General features: G+C 45.1%; 1 protein-coding gene and 1 pseudogene across 6 annotated transcripts in view; both read right to left on the bottom strand.

Moving 5' to 3' along the window:
• Positions 1-25438, bottom strand: part of COL4A6 (collagen type IV alpha 6 chain) — a 268861-nt gene that overhangs the window by 63035 nt on the left and 180388 nt on the right. The window lies entirely within an intron of this gene.
• LOC112810221 (small ribosomal subunit protein eS12-like) lies at positions 12462-12861 on the bottom strand (annotated as a pseudogene).

The following is a 25438-nucleotide window of genomic DNA, read 5'->3' as shown; positions in this document are numbered from 1 at the left end:
GAACCCTCAGAGGTTTGGGGACAGGGGACGAATGGGAGGAAGGCGGCATTTCAGGGCTGAAGTTCCAGCCTGCCTGAGGCTAGAACAAGGGAGACAGATAAGAACCAGCTGTTGCGGAGGGTGGGGACTGGTTGGTGGGAGGATGGGGCCCAGGATGGGGCCCAGGATGGGCTTGCTGAGGCCAGGTTATTACTAGCAAAGAGGACGCAGGCAGGGCACTGAGTGCTTGACCCAAATCTGAGGACTGCCCAAAGCTTTCTCACATCAAGGGATGGGAGGTGGAGAACACGATGAACCACTGGACTGAGAGAGCAGATTGTGGTGTGGCCCAGTTCCCATCCTGCTCGCATCACTGGGGCCTGAGCAGGGCCTGGCTGGCACACTCCAGCTCTGGTCTCTTGCCTCTGTGAGCACACGTTCAGCAAGAGTAACCAAGGAGACGTAGGAGTGAGGTGATTCTAAGGCAGCACTTAACAGGAAATCTGATTCCATCGAGAAAAGGCAGGATTCCCTGGCCCGCTCCCTTTCTCTTGGCTGGCCAGCCATGCTGAATTTGCCACAGAGAGCTTAGAGTGAGTCTCTTAAAGGACTCGTAGATTCTTTGGATTCTAGTTCTTTCTCCAAAGGGCCTTCTGAAATGGCCCCCCTCGGGGGCATGCATACCTCCGAGGTACAGCCTCTGGGCTGGCCCCAGCTAGAAAGCTCTCAGACCCACCTAAGGGCCAGAAGCGGGGCCTGCAGGATGTCTCGAGGCCTCTGAGGTACCACTAGCCTAGAACTGCCTCCTCAGTGGGGTGCCAGGCCCTTCTGGATCATAGAATCCGAGACGAGGACTCTTCCTCCCCACTGCGGTGCCATCATACAGTGGGACGCAGCACCGCCAACAGATGACGACCACCACGGAAAGAAGGGAGAGACACATTTGCTTTGTGGGGTGTTTTGTCAGCCATCTGCAGATATGCTTGCTCAGTGCTTCCAGCTGTATGTCCTTTTTCGCTCGTCTCCAAGGCATGGGGTTCCTGTCCCTGTGCCCACTCTACTGATGAAGCTTAACCCTAAATCAATGATGAACTGCCTTTTTTTTTTTTTTTTTTTTAATTTGGTCCTCCGAAGAAGCGATCGGTGGCACCTTTCATAATGGCCAGCAGAGGTCAGTGTAAGAACACAGCAGCTGCAGATAAGCAGGTGGGTGGGTGGGCCTCTCTCACTACAAATAAAAAGAAATCAAACCCATGTCAGAGAAGTCACAGAATGTTCGAGCAGAAAGGGCCCTCGGAGACCATTTCATCTAGGTTCTATTTTATACATGGGGGAAAAAAAGAAGCCAAGAGAAGGGGAAGGACTTGTTCGGGTCCCATAGCTAGTGAGGAAAACAGCGTGGGACTCCAACCAGACTGCCGGCTGCCAGTGTGGGGCCCTTTCCCTGTTCGCCAGTGGCAGATGTCCTAGGGGGTCCTTGAGGCTGCCCCCCTTACCCCGGGCCCGCCCCTGGGACTGTCCCCATCAGTAGGCTGCAGCAGCCAGATGCTCACACATCATTTCTCTCTTCCTAACTCTGATCATTTCCCAGAGCCAATCTGAAACACCAGCACTGTTGGGACTGCTAGCAGAATTTCAATGGGCTTGGACCAATGCCCTGCCCTCATACATGTCATTTATTTTGGCAAATAGACCCAGACAGGGCAGAAGGGACTCCACCCAGTCTTTCCAACAAGCTCTCCTGCCTCCATCTGCTAGGGATTTTAAATATGCGCAGCAGGGTCGAATTCTCCAGAGACTGAGCTGGGACTTGTGCCTGAGGCCAGGAACGACAGTGCCTGACTGATGCGCAGGCTGCCTGCTTCCTGCTGACCACAGGGCATTGGGGCTAGCATGCGGTTTCGGGTCACCTTAGATCAGACCACACCCACAGCTCCGGCCCCACATCACTGGGGTAACAGACCCAGTAATGGGTCTGCATATGAAAGACAGTAGTCCCTCCCTATTCGTGAGTATGTGTACCACAACCCCCGGTGGTGGCCTGAAACTGCAGATAGTACCAAACTATATATATATATATATATATATATATATATATATATATATACTATCATTTTTCCTCTACACACATACCTGGGATAAAGTTTAATTTGTAAACCAGGCACAGGACAAGATTGACAATAATAATAAAACAGAACAACTATTAACAATTTGCTGTAAAAAAAAAAAGTTATGTGAATGTGGTGTCTCTCTCAAAATATCTTACTGTTCTGGACTCACCCTTCTTGGGATGATGTGAGATGGTAAAATGCCTACGTGGTGAGATGACATGAGGGGAACGACGTAGGCACAGTGACGTAGTGGTAGGCTACTAGTGAATAGGTCAGAGGGAGGATCATCTGCTTCCGCACCATGGTCGACCACGGGTAACTGAAACCACGGAAAGCAAAACCGTGGAGAAGGGGAGACTGTTGTGGTACACAGGCGCAGAAATAGCCTCAAAGAATCATAAAAGCACATGCCTCAGACTAGGCACTAGTGTGAAATGGAGGGGGGGTGGTTTTTCCTTATTAGCCCCCTTTTTGTCTTTTTATCCCTTCCTGAAGTTTCCAGTGTCCTTCTCCCATCAAATTAAAATTTAAGCCTATGGAAGAATCTGAAACTCATTGCCACTGAGGCATAAATGACTGACAACAACTTAGAGCTTTACTTCTCCCCAAGGGGATTTGTATTTTAATGGAGAGCAAAGCATTAAGCTAGGGGATGCAAATGATATTTATGAAACAGAAGGGAAAAGGGAGCATGTGCAGGCTTTCCTGAGGATCCAGCTCTATAGCAGGAGGCGGTGTAGTGTTGTTACCTGGTATGGTGGTGCTGGATCTGGAGTCAGACAGAGCTGGAGTCAAATCTCCTTACTGCCATGTAATAGCTAGGTGACCTTGGGCAAGTGATGTAACCACTGAGTCTCTAGAGCGCTGAGAAATAATAGCTCTGGTGTAGGGTTATTGTAGGCATTTAAGTGAGTTAATGAACGCCTGGCCGGTAACATGAAAGTATCCGTTCCCTTCCCTCTTTAGGTATCATTTACAGTAAAATGGAAAAGTTATGATTGAGTATATTTTTTAAAGATTTTATTTATTTATTTGACAGAGAGAGAGAGACACCGAGAGCAGGAACAGAAGCAGGAGGAGCGGGAGAGGCAGAAGCAGGGCCCCCGCTGAGCAGGGAGCCCAATGCGAGGCTCGATCCCAGGACCCTGGGATCATGACCTGAGCCAAAGGCAGACGCTTAACGACCGAGCCACCCAAGCATCCCATGACTGGGTATTTTTAATGTTCGTTCTCTTAAGTTTAAGTGGGAGATGCACAGATATCATTGAGAAACTCTCTTTGGGGCAGGGATGTGTGCTCAGGAATGAAGGAGCATGTATGCCAGCACCCCACATCTATGAGAGCACTGCCCCCCTTTCTTGGTGTTGGTGTCTTGGCTCTCCTGGGCACTCAGCTCTTCAGTGTCTGCTCATTCTCCTAAAGGAACTTCCTCTACATGCTAATGACTCCCCAGTCTGAACCTCCAGCCCCGATTGCTCTTCTCAGTATACCAGAATATATATGGTATAACTAATGGCTTATAACTAATGGCTCACCAGGCCTCTCCACCTGGATATACCATCCCAAACTCGACATGACCAAAGCTGAACTCATCATCTTCTCCTCAACCCCATTCCCGAAACCAACTCCTTCCTCTTGAGTAAATGGAACTAACTCAGCAAATGACAGTCTATCCACAAAGTTGACTAAACCAGAAACCTAAGGGCTCTCCATGACCTCTCTTCCCTCATCTTCTGCATCCAATCCACCAGCAAGGGCTGTCAATTCCACCTCCAAAATGCAACTCAAACCTGTCCGTTTCTCTCTATCCCCATGGTCTTCGTCCAGGTCTTCCTCATGTCTCCCCTAGAGTGTTGCCATAGCCTCCCTCTTGGTCTGCCATCTTCCAATCTTGCTTTACTTTCTTTTAGCATCCTGTCCCAGGGCCTTTGTACATGTCTCTGCTCTCCTAGTTAGCTCCTATTTATCATTCAGGCTCCAAGATATCAGCTCCTCCAGGGGCGCCTGGGTGGCTCAGTCGGTTAAGTGCCTGACTCTTGATTTCGATTCAGGTCATGATCTCAGGGTCATGAGAGCGAACCCTGTGTTGAGCCCTGCATTGAGTCCCACACTGGGTGCAGCCTGCTTAAGATTCTCTCTTTCCCTCTCCCTCTAGCCTTCACACCCCCCTCACTCGTTTGCTCGCACATGCTCTCTCTTTCTAAAAAAAAATTTTAAAAAGATGTTAGCTCCTCCAGGGAGCCTTCCACGATTACTCCCACCTCACGGAAGGGGCTAGATCTCCTGTTTGTGTCTATAACCCCCAACAGATTGAGCTCCTTGAGGACAGGTCATGTTCTTATTCCCCCATTGAATCACCTGCGCTAAGTACAGTGCCTAGTACACAGCGGGAGCTCAGTAAATGCTGAATGAATGGAGAAATGCATGAATGAATATGCACACTGAGAAGCCAGTGGTCAGGCACAGCAATAACTTCGTTGGAAGTCTAGATAGCCACCCCAGAGTGCAATCGAGAACCATCTGATCACAGAACCGCAGAAAAGATTGCTGCTCAAGACTTAGGAACTCATCCCGTTCAGGATGGAGAAGCTGATGCCCAGAAAGGGAAAGGAACTTAACCAAAGTCCATACAGTATCAACTCTACATATAAAGGAAGGGAGAGGATGGGGCAGCAAGACCAGAGACACGGAACCCAGTGAGGAGGCTGTGACCTCCTGAAGAGAAATAACGGTGACCTGGACTAGGTTCATGGCAGTGAAGACAGGGAAAAGAGAGATTTAAGAGTGATTTCAGAGGGTAAAAACCATACAATGTAGTGCTGGTTGGAATTGGTGGGTTAGACAGAGGGAGGTGTGAAGGATGACTACCAAGTTTCTTGATTGGGCAACTGAGTGGATCTCCTCACTGACATGAGGAAGCCTAGGGGAAGAAGAGTCTTGGGTGGAAGATGAGGAGTCTACCTTTGGAGAAGTGGGGATTAAGATACCTGGGGACCATGTAGGGAGATATTCTGCACCTGTTGCTCTCACTAGACCGAAGGTCTGAGAGGGCAGGGCGCTCAGTTGACACCTTTACCATGGTATCTCCAGAGATGCTGTGTCTGTTATGGAGTAGACACTCTATTTTGAGTTGTACTTGTCGAGTGAATGGAAATACAGAATTAAATGTTCACTTGGGAATCTTCGCGAAGGCCACCCCCAAGTCTCATTAGCTAGGGGAAAAATTAGATGAAAAGACTTTGTTGTTATCCTGGAAAAGCCCTGAGTGGCCTTTGGGGAAAATGAAGTGGAGATCCCTGACCTCCAGCCTAGGAACTAGATGGCTTGAACTTACGTTCCAACTTGAATTCCCATCTTAACCATGGGGCTGGGGAGGAGGAAATGCAAGAACTTACCAGACTCTGGCCTGAGTAGTTGGCAGTCTCGCTCCTAGCCATGAAATATGTGGTAAGAAAGAAACTAATGATAACACCCCCAGGGGCAGAATACTTAAGACACTTCCAGATGCTTTTCCTTTCACCATTCCTTTGGAAGATCACAATACATCTGGGTGGTAGGCTGAGGGCACCAAACTGCATAGCAGTTAGCCAGCTGGGTTTGCTAATGTCATACAGTTGGTCAGTGGCAAAGCTGGTATCAGGGCCCCCCAGTCAACTCTGTGCTCCTTCTGTTGCAACATATGGAGGTAGGATAGCCTTCCACAGAGGCCTACACTCCACTCTCCTAGTAGTACTAGCTCTAATGGGCTAGCATCGTGTGCAGAAGTAAATAATGGAGAAAGAATACCAGTAGGCGAAGAATAGGTCTAGTGTATGACAAAGACTCATATCATCCAGATAGACAGACCCATTTTGTAGCCAAGGAAGCCCTGGTTCAGCTTGATGAGGACAGCATCATCCACAGTTGGCCGGCAATCTGCCCATCTACATACATACATACATACATACATACACATATACATAAATGGTGATTGGTGTCTAGCAAAGTGTGAACCCCCCAAATTGTTAGCGTCTGCCACAGCTAAGAAGCAGTATCAGAGGCTCGCCCTCAACACTCAAAGGAAAACACATTTATTTTCTAGTTCTTAAGCTATAATCAGTGTTTGAAGCAGCCAGCCCAGGCATGAAGACATGCATCTACACGTTTTGTTTGCAAAGACACACACCCATTCCAGTGGCTATTGTGAGCTTGTTGAAATTTTCGGAAAGACACCTCCCAGAGTGATAAAGTTAACTCTTACTAGGCAACACTCTGCATCCCTCCCTTCTACATGTTCATTCACATTTCTCTTCTTTATTTTTGTAATTAAAAAATGTTTTGGGGGCGCCTGGGTGGCTCAGTCATTAAGCGTCTGCCTTCGGCTCAGGTCATGATCTCAAGGTCCTGGGATCTAGCCCTGCATTGGGCTCCCCACTCAGCGGGAAGCCTGCTTCTCCCTCTCCCACTCCCCCTGCTTGTGTTCCCTCTCTTGCTGTGTCTCTCTGTCAAATAAATAAAATCTTTAAAAAAAGAATGACTTAAAAAAAATTTAAGTAGGTTCCATGCCCAACGTGGGGCTTGAACTCATGACCCTGCGATCAAGAATTGCAAGCTCTACCAACTGAGCCAGCCAGGCACCCCTAACATACCTCTTCTAAAACATAATAATGACCTTCTTTCTACCAAGTACTTACTAAATCCCATCTCCTCTAATCCATCTCTCTAATAGCCCCAATGGGTGGGTATTAGACTTACTTTACAGGTGAGGAAACTGAAACCCAAACACAGAGAGGGTAAGAAACCTGCTTGAGGTTACACATCAGACAACTGGCAAAGCTAATTTTGGTGATCCAAAAGCCTCTGCTTCCACCAAACTACATTGCCTCTCTGCATCGAATAATGTTCTGAATGTAGAATCCCAAACTCACTTGAAAGGGGGCAATGAGAGCTACTCTGGGCGGAAAATACTGTCATTTGCATTGCTAGCAGAACAACTGATCTCAATTTGCCCAAATTTCTCACTGGAACAGGTAACATTTAACAGAAACTCAATGGAATTAATAAATGAAGTCCTAAAAGGCAGTTCAAGGTATGACACTTCCCAGAATTTTTTTAAAACAATGGGGAGATATCTTTTTTTTTAAAGATTTTATTTATTTATTTGAGAGAGAGAGAATGAGAGACAGAGAGCACGAGAGGGAAGAGGGTCAGAGGGAGAAGCGGACTCCCCGCTGAGCAGGGAGCCCGACGCGGGACTCGATCCCGGGACTCCAGGATCATGACCTGAGCCGAAGGCAGTCGCTTAACCAACTGAGCCACCCAGGCGCCCTGGAAATATCTTTTTAATTTCTTCCCACCTCCTCCTTTTCGTCCCCCTCCTTCTCTCCTTCCCCCTCCTCCTCTTCCTCTTCATTTTTTCATTGTTCCACAGTTAAAATGGCCTCTTTAATTGCTCTGTGGATTATGGACAGTTTACTAGGCTTGTGAAGACAAATTCTGATGTGCTATGAGCCCTTAATGCTAGCATATTAAATTAGGAGCAGAAAAGGGAATAGAGGCACAAGATACTAATTTGATGATCATTGTGCTGAGCAGAAATTGGAGAGTTTTGTCTTTAAACGTGTTATAGTTTCCCTTGCCCCCGGGGAATGCCAATAATTGTTAAAATAGGATGAAGCAGAGATGTCTGCTAGACAGAAGCAAATAAGTTGATGAAGAATTTTCAGGTCTCATAAAATGACATCAGAAACCAGACCAGACTTTTGTGTCAATATCGTAACTGGGAAGTCTAAGAACCAAAAATCAAATAAAACTATAACTATGACCAATAACAGGCCATAAAAAAAAACCAGAACAACCACTCCTGTAAGCATTACAGATAGTTGAATGAGCCCCCCACACCCCTTTGAATGGACACACAGTCTATACAAAGAGCCCCAGTGTACTACAGAGCATGTGCTGAGTTTCTGGACTGCACGAGAAAATAAATATGGCTCTTCTTGGGACGAATTTCACCTAAAACTGATAGACGTGTTGGAAAAACTTGAAATCCTTACTTTGCCATAATTTTGTTTTCCTTCTTTGAATTTAGAAGGCAACTTGTGTATGATTTGATGGCCCAGGACTCTTAAGAAAGCCTTCTAGTAAACTTGGATTGACGTTGTCATTGCTTCTCAGAAAAACCTCCTGTTTAAAGCAGAATCTTGAGGTTTAGGTTCTATTCCCCGTTCTCACTTTCTAGCTGGATGATCTTGAGAAAGCCAATTGATCTCTAGGCCTTAGTTTTATCATCAGCAAAATAGAGCTATTATATGCCTCACCCATTTCCTGGGTTGCTTTGAGCATCAGTTAAGACAGTGTATGTGAGAGGGGCTGAGGGTTCATTCTATCGACAAAGCTTTGCTTTGGGGTAAAAATAAAACTCTAATAACCAAACTCCCAATTTTTAAAAACGTCCATTTGCTAGGTTTATAAGGCAGGAAGCCCTGAAATCAATAAAGGGCTCACGAGGAGGAGGTTTCAGTAGGAAAAAAAAAAAAAAAATGAATGAAATGAAGAGCAGAATTTAAAGCTGAGAAAGGTGGGGACAAATTGACTGTCTAGCACAGGATTCTAATTATAGTTTAAAAATGATTGGACCTGCACTATCATCTTATTATTGTAGTTTTTTAAAATGTGGTTTAAAATACATGGTTTAATTACAACCCGAAGCCGATCTTTTTCTTTTAGCATTTCTAGCAAAAACATAGCCATGGTTTTATTATAAAAATCAAAGTGAAACAGGACTTGCCAGGAACTCACTTGACAGCAATTTTTGCTGCAGTGTATCTATTCCAGTAGACAAGGAATACTTGTGGCCTTTTTCTCTGACACAATAAATTACCCATCATTGATATACTGCACAACCTTTGGTCCAATACTGAGCTGATGTGAGCTGGATTGCTTCTGGATCAATGCTGGCTTCCCCAAGTCTCTGATGAGAAGCCATCAAGGTTTGGGAGTTGGAGGGAACATGGAGTAACCAACTACTGCTCTTTAAACAGAAGAATAAAAGGAAGGTAGGATCAAAGAAATTCCCTGTTGGGACCCTTGCCAAAGAGCTCAGGGAGCTCTGAAAGGGGAGGGATGAGCATGGAAGGGAGAACAACTTACTCACATAGTCTCAGTGGTTCTCTGGCAGAGCCACACCCCTGTATTCATTTAGAACCAGAGGAGGATCCAGATCCACACCCATGCAGATAAAGAGATACACATTCTAACCCAAATATACAGGACCGTAGGCACAGGAGGCTGCTAAAATGGCAGGGCTTGCTAGTATTCTGGCATAGTCCACCATATACCTCTCAGCCAGCCATGGAGAAGCTAGGATGATTTACTTCTCCCCCACCTATGCAGTAGTCCCTAAGGACAAGTAAAGTCATCCACACAGACACGTACAAGCCAAAAAGGATATGGGAAGGGGGTCTGGAGAGCGAGGGTTCCACAATCCTGGTATCTTTTCCTTTTATGTGATGGTTAATTAGAAGCTGAGGTGAAATCTAGCGCTGTGTGCAACAGGAAAGACAGGCCATAGTGGCGATGAACATAGTGGCGATGGGGTACAGATTTGAAAAGTAGAAGCTCCAGAAGCATAGTGGCATCAAGAATAAGAGCTACAAGGGGCGCCTGGGTGGCTAAGTCAGTTGGGCATCTGCCTTCAGCTCAGGTCATGATCCCAGGGTCCTGCGTTGGGCTCCCTGCTCAGCTCGGAGCCTGCTTCTCTCTCTCTCTCCTTCTGCCCCTCCCCGCTGCTCGTTTTTTCTCTCTCTTTCTCTCAAATAAATAAAATCTTAAAAATAAAAGAATAAGAGCTGCAAGCTTGCGTTGGAGAGGTGATTCAGATTTCAAAGTGTTTGCCCATCCACAACTCCATTTAATGTTCATAATAACCTTGTCCTCGAACTAGAGAAAGTAATTGAGGCCCAGAGGTTAATGAACTTGTCCATGGCCACACAGATTATGAGCAGCACAGCCAGACCTTCTTACTCCCAGTCTAGTGCTCTTTCCTCTACTCCCTTCATAAAGTGATGGGTCAATTCTAGGTTAAAAAAAAATTCCCACTACCATGTCATGTAACTCCACCAAAAACCCTCGTTCTGGACCTCATCAAATCCTCCTGATTCTTCCCTTCATCTTTCCTGGTGCCCAGTGGCACCCTTAGTAACCCATTAAGTAGATGCACCAAGGACAAAGAACCCAAGTAAATCTACGTGGTCCCCTCATAACTTATCAATTTAGTAAACATTTGTTGAGTGCTTACTATGTGTCAGCCACGGAATTACATGTTGGGAACGCAGAGAGAAACACACCATGGACCTTGCCCTGGAGATGTCAGTCTGAGTCAGAAAGATGAGTTATGTACACACATGAGTATATCGTAAGGCAGAGGAAGACAGGAGGGATATGATTCTGAACCCAACCAAAGGACGTTGATAAGTTTGTCTTAGAAATAGAGGAGGGCCTTTTATTCCTCCAAAGGGCAGAGTGGAGGAGGATGAATTAAAAAAAAAAAAAAAAAAGAGGCCCAGGCCAAGTTTTGGTAAGTGAGAGGTAAGTGGAGAAAGTCCATTTCAAATGGACCTCCATTTTCACAATCGATGTCAGAAGCGAGGTTACATTAAGAGTGAGGGTAGCTGAGGCTCAGCTGGAGAGGGCCGGGAGGAGATGCTATGGGGGACATGGCAGGAAGTCAATTGTTAGAAAAGTGTGAAGGGCTGCCAAGCAGCCCTGGGAGCTCTGCTGACTTTAGAGAACATGCTTTTGTCGAGGAAGCTTTCCTCAAACAATACTTTGGCAGCCCAGGAGCTGGAGCAGGCAAAGCAGGTGGTGGGGGTTTTCCAGGGTTGGGCTCTGGCACAGACATCAGAAGTACTGGGGGTGAAGATGGGGGAGAGGGAGAGGGATAGGTCCAATAGGAGAACATGAGAGTCTTGTTGGCATCGCTGATCTTGGGGCCCAGGCTGGAGAATGATCTGGAAGCGAGCTAGCAATTCCTGATAAACAAATTACTGACTAGAAAAGCTGGCTTTGCTCAAAGCAAGAAGTCTGAACTAGCTGTAGCTATGAATTAGGGAGAGCATTGAGGACTTGAGTCAGTGCCGTCAGGACAAATCGGGAGCCAGAGAGCGCAACCTGGAGATTCACGCGTGGAGAAAAATCCACTGTTAGCCATGCCAGTCCACATGTACCAAAGACTGAAGACCTTGTAGTTGGGTCTAGTGCCCAACTCGAAGGGCGATGGCTTTAGCCAATGCAGAGTCCACGCTATGCCTAAGGGGGGAAGCAGGCAGCTCACATGCTCACAGCTCACTATACCTTCCCCACCTCTAGAGTGTCATTTACATTTTTGTCACATCATGCTCTGCCCAACTATTCCCTTAGTGACAGTAGCGATGTCTTGCAGCAATGATCTGCTTCCCAGAGAAAGCAGAACTAGGGATGAATCAGGAAACTCTTCTGAGAGGAATCCAGGTGGGACACTGGGGAGGGAAGCAAAACTAGCCAAACCTTAGGACCTGAGGTAGAAAAAGAGATTAAAAAGCTGCCGGCCAGTCCAGGGGCCTGGTCTGGGGAGGTTAACGGGGCAACAGGCCCTATGGCCCCTTACCTCTCCATCCATCACCACTTTTCTTTTTTTTTTTTTTTCATTCTCTGGTTTCATGAGGTTTTTCAAAGCTTCTAGGTCTGGTGCTGGCAACGTCACAGAAAAAGTTAACAGAGAATTCCGCAGAGATAAAGTCCCCAGTGAAGCCTGTCCTAGCCAAGAATAGTGACTGTTGTCCCCTCAAGCTGAGTGGTAAACAAACCTTCAAGTGCTTTCTTTCCCCTTCAAGGCTTTGAGAGCTTCAGGTCCTTTGGCCTGAGAACCCAGCAGCTAAATGCTTCTCTTGACTTGCTGACTGACAAAGAGAGGTGCGTTTAGTCCAGTTTTAACCATTCCCTGGAACTCAGAAGAAGAAAAGAAAGTAAGGGGGGGGGGCAAAATGCAGGGAAGCTCTAGTAAGGCCGTATGGGAGAAGGAAGATCTCCCAAGGGTGGAGTGAAGGGCCATGACTAGGAGAACGTTTGAATCAAAGTGTAGAGCAAAGCTTGCTTTCAGTGAGCAATTGCCAGGTAGATGGCACCGGGGCTCAGGGGAGCCCTCCTATCCTACCCTACTCTAGTAACTACCCTTCCTCCCCCTTATATCTTCTGGACTGGTTGCTTTCCTTCAGTCTTCAAAACATGCTCTGGTCTGCCTGATGCCAAAAAGTAAAACAAAAATCTTTCCTCCCACCCCCTGACCAACGCCATCTCTCCACCACTGTGTCTTTTTTTTTTTTTTTTTTTTTGGAACAAGAACCAAGTTTATTTGTTCATTTCTTGCATTTGAAGTATTCCTCGATGACATCCTTCACCTGAGACTCTTTACTGTAGTCCTTAACCACCACACAACTGCAACCAACCACTTTACAGGGCTTTCCCTGTCTGTCTGTTTTACAGAGGCCTACCCATTCCCCTAGTTTTTTGTTGTCATCAACCTTGATTAGGTTTACTTGGTGTTCAGCACAAAGGGCCTCCACCAACTTGACATACATAGGCTCATCACAGTTGGATGCAAGCACACAGAGATGGGCTTGGTGCTTGTCTAAGGCTTTGGCAGCTTCACGAATTCCACGTGCTAGGCCATCGTGGATGAGGGCGGTCTTCAGCACCTCTTGTAAACAGTATTAACGTCCATTACACCTCCAGCAGCAATGCCTTCCTCAACCATGGATAAGACTCCACCACTGTGTCTTTCCAGAACACACTTCTTGATAGACTAGACAACACTCACTGCCTCCACTTCCTCTCTTACCAATCTTCTCAATTCCTGGCAGTCTGAGCCTACCAGTGCCTCCTTCTTGAAAGCATCCTCTGGAAAGTCACCAGGAAACTGGAAAGTAAATTCAAATCCCATAGACCTTCTTTGTGGCTCTTGTCCTTGCTGAACACTCTTTTCCCTTCTGCAACCATCTCCTTGGCTTTCCCTGCATGACACTATGGGTCCTCCGGTCTTTTATCATCTCAGTCCTCTTCACGGGCCCCTTCTCTTTGGCCCCAAGGCTCTTGCTCCTTTCTCAGTGATTCTGTCCACCTCCTGAAACTTCTACTATCTCCTCTATAAAGATGAGACACCACTCTAATTTATTTCTCAGGCCCTGTCAATTTCTCAAGTCCATGTCTACACTCCCCTTACTGGTCCCCTTAGGGATCAATAACAAAAGCCTAGCTCAGTCCCTCATTAGCTCTCACCTGGATAATAACAGCCTCTGGAGTTCTGCCTGCATCCGAACATTGCTGCCAATCTAACACACTGGACCGTAATCTTCCTAGATCTGATCGTATTGCTCTTCTGCTCAAAAACTGTAAATCCCTCCCTGTTATTTTCAAAATAAAACCCATACTCCTTAACCAGGCATTGAAAGCCTTTCACCATTCAGCTCCCACCTGTCTTTGCAGGCTTATTTTCCACTAAACACCCCTGGCTGCCCTAGACTCCAGGCGTGAGTCTCCTTGATGATACTGAAAATCTATCCTGTACTCGCTCACCACCTGGCTTCACCCAAGTGATTCCCTTGTCAAACATACCCCTCTTTTCCACAACTCTCTCTCAAGGCTCTATCTTTCATTCAAAGCTCAGCTCAAATCTGATCTCTTTGCAAAAGACTTCTCAGATTTCCCTGGTTGGGGTTATCATCTCCCTTCTCGTAGCACGTAAAAATTTTTTGTGTGTGTTGTTTGGAACTCAGCTATAGAGAGCTGAGTTAATCACACCCCTCAGTTCATGGCAAAATACTATCATTAGTCCATATAAGGTTCCTCCTTTTATTGTATTACTTTCCTTCACCCAAACCTCCATTTTCATTCTTGTCCCCTCGCATGGACCTTCTATAATGCATCAGATGTAAGTCCAGGATATAGATAGATAGATAGATAGATAGATAGATAGATAGATAGATTGATAGATACTTGTCGTTGTTATTGGTGGTGATGGGGTGTGTGTGTGTGTTTAAGTTGAGGTAACTATAAAAGAATTTCTTATCTTTTCACAAGAATGTTTTCAAGATCTCTTTGATATTTGCACAACTACTTTTTGGCTTCTAATCAAATGATTCTGTGATAAACATCCTTGTAAGCATCCCATTTTAGAACCCCGGAGAGGTTCCCCAGGACACATACTCAGGAGTGAGGTTGCTGGGTTGTAGGAACACATCCATTGTTACTAGCAATACATGCCATCCCATTGCTCTTCAAAAAGCTAGACCAGCTTACACTCCCATGAGCAATGCTGAGGATTCCTTTTTCCCCACATGCTCATAAACACTTGGTGTTATCTTTTTAATTTTTGTCAGTTGGATGAGTATAACTTGATATCTCACTGCTATTTTGATTTGTATTTCTCTGAATACAAGCTAGATCTATCATCTTTTCGTATGCTTGTTAGCCAATCCAGTATCCCCTTCTGTGAACTGTCCATTCTGTGGATATGCTTTGCCTTTTTTTTTTCCTGTTGTGTTTTCTGCCTTTTTCTTGTTCCTTGGACATTCTAGATATCAATGCCTTGCCAGGTTTAGACATTATAAATATCTTCTCCTAGTCTAGCACTTGTCTGTCAACTTTGTCTAAGATGTCATTGATTGAATTGAAAGCCTTAAGTTTGATGTAGTAAAACTCATGACTTCTTTACCTTCTGTTCTGTACTTCAGGGTCTTATTTATGAAGTCCTATACCATCTCAAACTATAAAGAAAGTCTCCTTCATTTATAGTTTTACTTTTCACGCTTAGGCTTTTAATCTACCCGGAAGTCACCTTTGTATGTTATATGGGGGTAATAACCCAACGTTACTTTTCTTCACATAGCAGTGCTTCTCAAACCTTTGCACGTCATAGCACAGAGAGAATATGATAGTATTTTCTTGGCATAATGTGGGAAACTGAAGGGGCTGCTCATGGCCAGAGGTGGAGGTTTCCAGCTTGGGAACTCTGGCCATGTTAGAGGTCCTGCCTGGTCATCCGAAGGGTCAAAAGGATCAATAATAGCTCTACATTCCTGTTATCCATGTGTGGCTTTCGGTGTGGCACACTGATTGAGAAGCTCTGTCACACGGTGATCCACTCTTTCTAATACCAAACAATCCATCCTTCCCTTGCTGTGAAATTGCATTGATCTTATCGTATTTCTGAGCTCTATATTCTATTCCTTTGTTTTATTTGCCTTTTACGGTGCCAGTCCTACAGTAATTTATTATTATTATTATTATTTTATCTTTGCAGCATGTCTCAAACTGTAGAAAGGCAAGTCTCTATTCTTTTTCAAAATAGACTTGGATATTCACAGACGTTTATTCTTCTATATGCATTCTACAATCAGTTTTTTCAGGTTCATTAAAACATCCTGCTGGAATTTTTTTTAAAGATTTTATTTATTTATTTGAGAGAGAGAGAATGAGAGAGACAGAAAGCACATGAGAGGGGGGGAGGGTCAGAGGGAGAAGCAGACTGCCTGCCAAGCAGGGAGCCCGATGCGGGACTCGATCCCGGGACTCCAGGATCATGACATGAGCCGAAGGCAGTCGCTTAACCAACTGAGCCACCCAGGTGCCCAATCCTGCTGGAATTTTTGTTGGAAGGGCACTGAAGTGGTAGGTTTGGGAGAAACTGACATCTGTACAATGATAAGTCATCCCATTCATCCGTATGGTGTCTACCACCCTTTAGTCAGAGACTTTTATATCTACTAGTAGAATTTAAAAACTTTATCTATAAAAAGTCTAATATCCTTTTTGTTAGATGAATTACTAACAACAAAAGATATGTTACAGGTTTTCTTTTTTGTTGTTATTGTGAATGGTGATTTTATATACAGAATTTCGTATGTCTGTCATTATATTCAGAGTGTGCGCTGAACCAGAAGTCCATGTCCAAAGGCCTTCCCTAACTGGGCTTAGGGCATCTGAAGACAGGCCTTTGATTCACCTTTCACCCCAGTAGGTGCTCACTTAAATGTTCTTAGTTAAACTGAATAGAGGGGACTGCAAAGTACTTCAGAATGCTCTGGAAATTACCATCCATGTAATTTTTCTGACAAAAATGCCATGTGACTCTCACTTAAAACTAAACGCCATGTTACTTCAAATCAGATGCTGAAGGAAGGAGAGGGAAGGAGGAAAAACAGATTACTGCAAATGTATAGTTTTGACTTTTGAACCATGTTAATGTTTTGTATATCCCACCCAAATTAAACTATGAAAGAGGGAGGGGGAAGGATCTTTGAAACTGAATAGAAACCCCAACAAATGGAAGTTAATTGTGGTGGGTAATAACTGAGAGGGGACATATACATGGGAGACTTCTGGGTGGGGACAACGTTCTGTATTTTGATCTGCTTGTTGCCTACATGGGGGTGTTCACGTTGTAAAAATTCCTTGTGCTGTACACTTATGATTTGGGCACATCTTATTATGTGTAATTTAAAAGTACAAAAAATTTAAAAAACGACATTTACAGGACTATCATGAGTAATATAAATGTATATAAAACACTTAATATAGTGCCTGCACATAATAATAACATTGAGTATTTACAGTATGTCACCCTTGTGCTAAACACCTCCTAAGGATGGTCTCATTTAATGCTCGGGGAAGTCTTACGAAGGAGATATTGTTATCATCTACACTTGATATGTAAGGGAAATGAGGCAAAGAGAGGTTAAACTACTACTCACAGTCATATGGTTGGAAAGTGCGAGAAGCCCTATTCAAAGCCAGGTTTCTGCTCTCTTAACCCCTATGCTGAAGTGACATTCAGTAAATAGTGCTATTGTGATGTTTTATATATTAAAAAAATATAAACCAAATAAAAGACAATCAAATATGTATTATATAAAATACATAAAAGTATATAATAAACATATTATTATATATACACATATACACATATATATACATATATATACACATATATATGTATATATATAAATAATATATATATATATATATACGCACGTGTGTGTGTGTGTATTACCATTTAGAAGCCTGAAAGAAAAGCACCCTCTGGAGAAAAAAAGGGTTCCAGATCGTGCTGCTTTCTGTCAGATTGTTTCTACTGCCCATTCCTACCTCCTTTTCAAAATGATGGGTCATAATAGAATCAATTTTTTTTTCTTTTTAAAGATTACTTATTTATTTATTTATTTATCGGAGAGAGAGAGAGCACAAGCAGGGGGAGTGGCAGGCAGAAGGAGAAGCAGGCTCCCCGCTGAGCAGGGAGCCCGATGTGGGGCTCGATCCCAGGAGCCTGGGATCACGACCTGAGCTGAAGGCAGACGCTTAACCGACCGAGCCACCCAGGCGCCCCATCAGTTTTTTTTAAGTAAGCTTTACACCCAATGTGGGGCCTGAATTCACAACCTTGAGATCAAGTGTCACATGCTCTACCAACTGAGCCAACCAGGCACCCCCCCAGTTTTTCTTTTTTAATAAACTTTTTTACTTTGGAACAATCTTAGATTTATATAAAACTTGCAAAGAGAGCAGAGTTCCCATATACTCCACATGCCCATTACCTGGTTTCCCCTGATGTTAACATCTAACATAATTATTGTACATTTATCAAAACTGAAACATTAACATTGGTATGATACTATCAACAAAACTCCATACTTTATTCAGAGTTCGTCAGTTTTTACACGAATTCCCTTCCTCTGTTCCAAGAGCCAAACCAGGATACATCATCACATTTAGTGAAATGTATTACATTTTAAAAATTGTGGTAAAAATGCACACCTTACATTTACCATTTTAACCGATTTCAAGTGTATAATTCTGTGGCATTAAGTACATTTACATTGTTGTGCAACCATCACGACCACCCATCCCTAGAACTTTTTCATCTTTCCCAACTGAAACTTGTAAAATGCATTTTTACAACCAAGAAAACCTATAGTCCAGAGTAGCTGGAGCCAGAGAGAAACACATACAACCATGCAATTAGCAACTACCTTGTACCAGACCAGACGGAGAGGTTGATTTACATGGAAACCATGGAAATAGCTAAGTATAAGCAGTACGTATAGGAAACATCTAGATGGGGTTAGGGGTAAACCTTCTTTTTTAAAAAAATTTTATTTTATTATGTTATGTTATTCACCATACAATACACTATTAATACACAAAACTTTGGCAATAAAAAGGTAAGCAACCCATTGGAGTGAAACTCATAACCTGAACAAGCAGCTGCAGATGGTTTTGAGAGGAGGTAACTCTGTGCAACCAATCCCAAAGCAAATCAGTCACCAGGAAGAAAAAGGAGACTGTACCCCGGTTCTCAGAAAAGAACCTAAAACCAGTCACTTCACTCATTGCCTAGCAGTTACCCAAAAATGGGTGTGACCCCTGAGTAACTCAAGTGATCGAGCCCCAGCACACACCTCATGGACGCTGTACCATTAAGCAATGGTCAGAAGGCTACACAGTCAAGCAGCTGGAACTGGAGATAATCTTATAGTATGTCAAGAGCTCCCATGGTTATTGTTGCAAGCGTTTGACCACAGGAGGAAGATTCCCTACAGTAGAAACTTGAGAGACGCTCTCAATCACCTGGGGATCTTACTAGAATGCAGGTTCTGATTCAGTAGGTCAGGAGTGAGGCCTGAGGTTCTGCAGGTGCAGAACCATGGGCTCCCAGGTGATGCTGCTAATCGGTGGGCTGCACTTTGAGTAGCGAGGCTCTGAATTAGTTCTCAAGTTGGCCGCGTGTTGGAACCACCTGAGGAGCTCCAAAACCTACTGATGTCTGTCTGGGTCATGGTCCCTGAGAGTCTGATTTAATGAATTAGATTAGGGTATCCAATGGACTGGATTAGGTTCTCCTAAAGTTCATATGTTGAAGCCCTCACCCCTTCCATGTAATTGTATTGGAGAAAGGGTCTTTAAGGAGGTGATTTAGGTTAAAGGAGATCATTAGAAGGGTGGAGTTCTGAATGGAGACAATTGGTGCCCTTGTAAGAAGAGGACTAGACACCAGAGTTCTCTCCACCAGGTGGGGACACAGCAAGAAAGTGGCCTTCCACAAGCCAGGAAGAGAGCTCTCCCCAGAACCCAACCATGCTGACACCCGATCTTAGACTTCTGGCCTCCAGAACTGTAAGAAGATAAATGTCTGCTGTCTTCAAGCCACTCGGTCTACGATATTTTGTTCCAATTGCCCAAGCTGAGATAGTGTGTGGGCCGGGCACTGGGAGGTTTAAGAAGCTCCCCAGGTGATACTAATGCGCAGCCAAGCCTGAGAACCTCTGCTCTAAATAGCAGTTGAAGTGAATGCATGTCAGATTTGCATCTTCCTTGCACCCATCTGAATACAAAGCCCGCCCTGCCCCCGCCCCCCCCACATATGCTTGGAGAACTACCAGCCCACGTCACTGATTCATTACAGGACAGACAGGAGTCCCTCTCCTGCTCAAACAGCTTAGTCATACCCATCAAACACATGAGTGCCCTGCTTAACAGTTGTGACAGCTTATGTGACATTTAATAAAATGGTAACTGTCGTATTTTCTCTTAGTTCTGTTTAGGAGAAAGGCTGGAGACAACGTTAAATGATTTGTATTTTCCGTTCCTGGCCTTAACCAAGACTTATGATCTTCTAACCTGAGTGGGCATCTGGAAAGTCCTGTGAAGAATGAGCTCTTCAGCTATGTTCATCAACTTTTTTTTTTTGCTTCTTTCACAGGAGAATGAAAGGAGAGTTTTATTTTTTTTTATTTTTTTATTTTTTTTAAAGATTTTATTTATTTATTTGAGAGAGAGAGAGAACGAGAGATAGAAAGCACGAGAGGGAAGAGGGTCAGAGGGAGAAGCAGACTCCCTGCTGAGCAGGAAGCCCGATGTGGGACTCGATCCCGGGACTCCAGGATCATGACCTGAGCCGAAGGCAGGCGCTTAACCAACTGAGCCACCCAGGCGCCCAAAAGGAGAGTTTTAAACACTCTTTTCTGATTATACCAAGCAAGGCTGCACTGGCGTAATGTGGTATTTAGTGCTCACCTTTAAGCAACATTTTCTGAGTTAGAATGCTCAGAATCAACATCAAGCTTGGTCAGAAAAGAATAGATTTAATTTGAAAGACCTTCCTGGCAAAATCAAAGGGCCCAGGGAGATGAATCAAAGTCTTTTGTTGGTCATCTCCTGTGCACTGGGGGTCACCAAGCCAAAACCACACAACTGTGAGCTCGGTTTGCTTTAGGTTCTGCTTCTCTTTAGGCTGACCAATGGTACCAGAGTTTCCCAAGGCCCAGGCCCAGGGCACCTGGGAAATACACACCTAAGCACTTGACCTGCCAAATGGCATGGCTGTTTTGACCAACCCATCTATGGGGCAGCCCCTAATCGTGGAACTGCCCCTGGATTGTTGTGAGGGTCAAATGTAAATCTTCCATGGGAAAGTGCTTTGAAAAAGGACTCGGCACTAGGTGAATATGATCCCAGCATGGTGATGAGGCTGTTAGAATGTTTGATCATGCTGAAATGGTTAGGATGAGCAAACTGTAGGTAGGCTGGTTTAGGTAGCCTAAGCACCATTCCTTTCCCACGTGCAAATAATCGAGAAATAATAATGGAAATTCCTAATGGCTTCCCTGAGTTCACTCATGCTACTTAGCTCCAGGCACTCATCCAAAAAATAAATAAATAAATAAATAATAATAAAAAAATAAAACCAGCTTGGACAGCCACAGAGCTGGATTTGATCCACAGTGAAGAGATGTCTGTTTTCTGACACCATTCAGGTGTTCCCTGGCCACGTTAGCAGAAAGTAAAAAGAAGACATTCTGGGGGGACGAGTTATGTGCTAAAAAGACACCGGGCCGTCACAAATTCTCTCCTAACCCACAGCTTGGCAGAAATAAGGTTTTCTTCTTTAACTGTCACAGAAGTTTGGGGATAAAATCACAGAGGAAAATACTCCCATCAGTACATGTGACAAGACAATAAAGAAATGCTCTTGCAAACTTTCCCAACGAGCTTTCAAAAAGACAGTTTTAACAGAAGGGTGCACGCATGCATGCACCCACAGGAACAGGTCAGGCCAATAACACTCCGAATGCCCAGGTCCAAGGAGCCTCTTTCACTAGTCTGCGTTTTGATCCTACCTCCAACTCGTCCAACAGAAGGCTCACTGTTGTGAGATGTTTACTTGTCATTAATTAGCTCAATTAAATGGTGCACTGAGCAGAGGGAACACCATGTTATTGTAAGCATTCACAGCAGTCCCATGGAAGGAACTCCGGGCCCAGGGGTTAAGACAGAAAAGATGTATGTGCCCAAAACTTCTCCGGTCCACCCCTGAGAAACTGTGGCTTTGGGGCCGTTGTCTTCTGCATTTAGCAAAGAGCAAAAGCTCCAGACCGCCGAGCTCAGTGTGCAAGGGATCATCTGCCCTGGCCACATGGAGAGGACAGAGGGTTGCCAGTGAAATCGGGCTTGGTGGTCATCTGCATGTGAGCCACCTCCAAAAGGGGCACAGACCACAGAGTTCAATCGGCAGGTGACATTCGTGAACAAGCTTTATACCCTGTCCTCAAAAAGGCATGCATCTCAGCCGAGGCAACAGTGCGGTACTTTGGCTCCTGTTACCTGGATCCTGTGCAGGTAGGTTCCAGTGACCTGAAGAGGGAATTCAACCTCCACAGTCTAGTCTAGTTCGGGGCTGCCACTCAAATGCATTCTAGATTTCTCAGCAAGCAAAAGGCCAGCAGAGCTCCAAGAACTGAGAGGTCAGTGTAACCTTTCGACAGAGGCTCAAACCAGTATTCTAATAGACTACATAGAAGCAGCCAAGAAGGAGATAAACACATCAAACCCAAAGCCACTGAGCATCTCTATTCCTTTTTCCTGTTTCCATGGCACTGATCACTTTGGTGCCTCTGAACAACTGGGAGCGATAATTTTCTTTCTTTTGTTATCCCAGAAGAGGTTTTGAGACTACTAAGTGCTTCATCTCTGTTTTCTTCATCTCTTTCATGTGTGAGACTCTGAGAACTCTGGGTTGGCATTTTTGCTGGGTTGCTCACCAGCACTTAACTATCTGTGTGATCCCGGGCCGACGACTTAACTTCTCTGGGTCTCCGTTTTCTTAGCTTCGATGTGAGGTTAGCCATAGCCCCTACTCGTTTGGGTTGTGGTAAGGATTAGATGAGATAACTCATTTTTATCAGTTAAAGTACTTGGCTCTGAAGGGCAAGAAATCAACTCAGTGTATGTTAAAGCGTGTTTTAGGCTGTCTACAGCTGCCCACAAAGCCTAAAGTATTTACCACCTGGCCCTTCACGGAAAATGTTTGCCCACTCCTGCTCTCTCTCCTTCCAGTAAATCCAGTAAATTTTGCTTCCTTTGAGTTTGTCCCATCTGCGACATAGAGAGTTCCAGAATAGACAGAAGGGTGGAGGAGGCTTTAGGGCCTAGGTAAGCAGGAGCAATCAGGTCAGGGGGCCATGGCCACAGCCACTGACTACCACCATGGTTGAATTCGGTCTCATTGTCTTAGCCTTCCGTTGGTCCAGATTGCAAGTTGCTGGAGAAGTGTCCTACTGGTTCAGCATGGGTCCTATGCTCACACCCTAGCTGCCCAGGAGCAGGTAAAGAGAGTGTCTGGCCTCCTTTGTCTTCCCCCAGGGAGAGGCAGGGCCCCGGCCCACCACAAGACTCACACAATGAGAGGTTCTTTCCAACTAGAAAAGGCAACTGGGTGCTGAGTGATTGAAAAATGACATATATTCCCTTTGCCCCATAAAGTGCTTGGCACGGTGCCTTGCACACTGAAAGAAAGCTCTTGCTGGTTTCAACTATGCTGCTGCTGCTGATTGGTATTCTCACTAGGTGTGGGCACCAAGCTTGATCCAACGCGGGTGCCCAGTGGGGGCCAGGCCTTTCCTCTGCTCCCCCTCTTCCCCTATGCCTTGTGGAATTTCCTGTAACTCACTCCCCCCCCCCCCCCCCCCCCCCCCCGCACTCATGGGTTGGAATCCTTACTCTGCTACTTCCTAGCTGTGTGACCTGGGAGCAGTTTCCCCACCTATAAAATCATTCAGTTTCCCATTTATGGAAAATGGAGTAATGATAATAATAGCACTTGCTTCCCAGAGGTTGTCGTAAGGGTTAATCAAATCAACTTGGGTAATAAAGTGCTTACAACCGTTCCTGGTACATAAATGTTTACTATTGTTATTCCGTCTCTTCTCACAGCTGCTCTCCTCCCAAGTTTCAACTCCCTAGTCCGTGTCTTCTATCTGATCGCTGCCCCCAGCTTCACCAACACCGTCCCTCCCATTTCTCACTGCCCTCAGGCCATTTCTGTTGAGATGCTGGGCTGTGATCCAAACCAGTGTATGTTATCCAGTAGCCACTGCCCTCCCTTGACCACCCCAGACTTGAAGCCTCAGAGCTGTCATGGATTCCCTTCCCTCCCCTTCATCTTCTATTGATCACTGAGACCTGTCCAGACTCCCTTTGAAATGTTGCCTGCCTCTTTTCTCCCTCTTCGATGATCATGACATTTGCATTTCAGGCCTAAGGTTTTTGAAATGGCCTATCAACTTGTCTGCTTGCTTCTCCCAACCTGCCCCACCCCAGCCCACCCAGGCCACAGCCCATTCATCTTAGGCACAAAGAGCAGATTCAACTTCCTAAAAGATTAAAGTCTAGGGGCCGTGAAGCTCCTCGAAAGTCTTCAGTGCTTTTCTTTCCCCAGAAAAGGGGTTCTTGAACTGCGGTCCACGAATGAGCTTCAGAGCGTTCATTGCCTGCCCTACCCTCCTTGAAATGAAATGTATGAGAAAGCAGCTGTGCATGGATTTTTGGGGAGAGGAGAGTATACGTAGCATTCATCAGATTCTTCAAGGGCTCCGCGGTCCCAAAATGGTCAGCTGATGTTCTAGGACAGTGGCATCCAGGGTCGGGGCACAGGCCCCCCGGGGGAGTGCAAGATGATTCTTTGGCATGTGAGAAGGAAATATCAGAACTTTGACATTTTCGTTACATCATCCTTTGTGATTTTTGTGTATGCCTTATTATATGAGTGCATTAGTACAAGTATACAGTTTATAAATAAATATACATATATTGGGGTATACTAATGTATTTTTCTTTTTTTTAAGGATTTTATTTATTTGACAGAGAGAGCGCGTGTGCACAAGCAGGGGGAGCGGCAGGCAGAGGGAGAGGGAGAGGGAGAAGCAGGCTTCCCGCTGAGCAGGGAGCCTGACATGGGGCTCCATCCCAGGACCCTGGGATCATGACCTGAGCCAAAGGCAGACGCTTAACTGACTGAGCCACCCAGGCGCCCCAAGCAGGAAATATCTAATGTATTTCTTTGATAGGAGTGTATGATCCAGATATTTTTGAAAATCCTGCTTTAAAGAATCAAATCGAAATTCCTCTGCTCTTTGCTCTCTGGTCCGAAGCTGTTTTTTTCTGCCCTTGTGTCTTTTATGTGACCCCTCCACATACATTATAGGCTCATTCCCACCTCTGGACCTTGGTTCATGTGCTTCTCTTTGCACAGACTGCCCTCTTCCTCCTCTCCATATTAAAATTATATCCATTTTCTGAGGCTCCAGGAAAAGTCCCGCTTCCATCAAGAAGCCCATTCTGACTAATCCATCTGTTCCATCACTAGAAAACTCTCTGGAGCGCTTATTATGTCACTCCAGCAGATGGTTCTTAAATGTGTAGATTTTACTGACTTATCTCCAACAACCAGAAAGCAAGCTCATTGAAGGAAGATTACAGAAATGTTTTCCATCTCCTCGATAGGACCTAGCCCAGTACTAGAACCAATGCTTAACAGAGACTTGCTGAATGGAGCCAACGCAACAAGCCGCTGGGATATAGAGTCCTCTGGTGGTCTTACCAATGATAAGGCTCTTGGGCAGAGAAGTGAACTCACATGAAGCAGGGACTCTCAGTCCCTGAGGATGACCTAGAAAGCAGGTGTCAAGGGGTAAAAAGTCTAAGCAAACAAAATCCTGTCTAGTCACCCCAGAAAGCTTTATACTTCCAGTCCATTTCCCCCAGGGATCCCAAATTCCTGTTGAGGCTGATTTGATAAATGTATTTGAGGGGCAAAGTATTAATGACTGATAATGTAGTTAATGCCTGACCCCATCGTACATAATGGTGGCACCAAGAGACCTTCGGGGGAGTGATGAAAGACTGTCAGTTATAGGCACTAACAGGACTGAAGGGGAGATCTGGGCTTGAGATTTCTCCGGTCCTTCGCATCACACCCCAAAAATGAATAGGCGGGGGGGGGG

This window comes from Callorhinus ursinus, unplaced genomic scaffold, assembly GCF_003265705.2.
Source record: "Callorhinus ursinus isolate GAN/ISIS: 27379988/994484 unplaced genomic scaffold, GSC_fseal_2.0 scaffold65, whole genome shotgun sequence".
NCBI classification, from domain to species: Eukaryota; Metazoa; Chordata; class Mammalia; order Carnivora; family Otariidae; genus Callorhinus; species Callorhinus ursinus.
Note: the sequence above shows the minus strand (reverse complement) of the source record. Positions and strands in the feature narration are given on the sequence as shown.